The following is a 2,064-nucleotide window of genomic DNA, read 5'->3' as shown; positions in this document are numbered from 1 at the left end:
GTGGGCATATACGTTAGGATAAGGCTTGATTCATTAGGACGTTGTTCTCCTAATGCGCACTTGGTCTTTAACCCCGGGTGCCAGACAAAGGTCATATAAAGCTGTGAATACTAATGAGCGGTGTAGGTCATAGTGAGCGCGACTGTACGTGCTTTTCGCTGGTAGATTGTTTATAAAACGCCCATTAATCTTCGGCATAAATGGTTTTGTGTATAATAAGAAACAGTTAAGGCAGTACCTAATATAAACATAAGGTATAAAATCCCCCTATGCTGGTTGCCTAATTCAAAAATATTTTGATGGAACCCCACTAGTCGACGCCACAGTCACTGCTTTGGGGGTTCTCTGTCGTGTAAAGCAGATTTAAGCTCCAAGATAATTGAACCAACAGCACGGGAAATTATAAAACAAACTTCCAGTCATGTGCGAAAATTAAACTGCAAGCTAAATTGCAGCAAAGGCAACCATGCGATCGTTCGCAATGCTTCCGACAACCCCGCGCGGCCGAAGGGTGTCCTCCTTTGACGTCATGACGGGCGCAACCAATCAGGGGCGTCAAAAGACGAAAAGCGCGCGTCTTTCAAACGGGGCCGCGGTTTCTGCAAGATAAATGCCACTTGGACTCATGTACGATAAATTTCAATGTGATATTCGGAATCAGCGCGCAAGAAACTATATAACTGTTAATCTAACTCAAATTTTTTGGAAAGCGCTTCAGCTTCCCTTTAAAGGCAGTGCTGGCATTCTTGATAAGCAGCGGTTTGGCAGCTAGATTGTAGGTCAATCTCGTTGTGGTAAACTATTGAACATGTACTGTACATATCATAGGCATTTTGTATATACTTAAACTATCACCTCTATGTCCATCATACCTGTCACCCCCTCTATCAGTGCTCCCCCCCCCCACACACAGAGTAGCAGGTCAGAGACTTACGATCAGGCTGACCTCTCTGTGTTTTCCTCACATTCAATAAATTGCTCTCTCTCTCTCTCTCTCTCTCTCGTCTCTCTCTCTCTCTCTCTCTCTCTCTCTCTCTCTCTCTCTCTGCTCTCTCTCTCTCTCTCTCTCTCTCTCTCTCTCTCTCTCTCTCTCTCTCTCTCTAATTGCGTCATTTCACGTTTTTTCGACAGAAAGAAACTGAAGAAACAATGACAAAACCAGGGACCAAATGACCATCGCCTTCGTTATCACTTTGCTCCTTTTCTCTGTTCGGGACAGGCAGAGTACCCGGTTAGCGACTCTGAGTGCGGCATTTTGGTTCTCGAGGTTTTATGATTCGTCACCTGTAGTCAGCCCACTGAAGATATGACTCCCTATCAAGGTGGCACAAAACATCAAGGTACCCGTCCCTCCGAATGGCCTTATGCTCAGAATTTCTGAATGCACGAGTAAACCGTAAATTGACCTCCCATGCTCACAACAAACCGGCAGCATAGGATCAAACTTACACTGAGTAAATTACACTTGCTCAGTGCAAGTGTAACTTACAAACTTACACTGGGGTTCACCTAACTTCCATATCTAAGAAGGCTGTCGGATATATTGAATGAAGACAGAAATACGGGTAGGCATGTCAGGAAAGCCAAGGAAAGCAAAAGGAAAACGTAGTAGATCGTTTGTTCTTCTTGAGACAGATATAGTTTTTTGAAAGATAGAAATTTGAGAAGAACACGCCCGCCGGGTGGGATCCGAACCTACGACTTCGAGAATACGCGGCTGGTGCGATGACCACTAAGTTACCGGCGGGGCTGTGCCCCTCCCTAATTTCTTGGGTATCTGGATCTAGGTTACATATATATATATATATATATATATATATATATATATATATATATATATATATATATATATATATATATATATATATATATATATATATATATATATATATAGATATATATATATATATATATATATATATATATATATATATATATATATATATATATATATATATATATATATATATATATATATATATATATATATATACATATAAACGAGAAGAAAAACTTCGAACAAGGTAAAAGCACGATTGTGGCCTACGTTTCAGCAAAGAGAAC

Source organism: Haemaphysalis longicornis, unplaced genomic scaffold (genome assembly GCF_048455015.1).
Source record: "Haemaphysalis longicornis isolate Haplotype H1 unplaced genomic scaffold, Haemaphysalis longicornis Haplotype H1 scaffold_9, whole genome shotgun sequence".
Classification (NCBI taxonomy): domain Eukaryota; kingdom Metazoa; phylum Arthropoda; class Arachnida; order Ixodida; family Ixodidae; genus Haemaphysalis; species Haemaphysalis longicornis.
The sequence above is the reverse complement of the archived record's forward strand: the minus strand, read 5'-3'. Positions refer to the sequence as shown.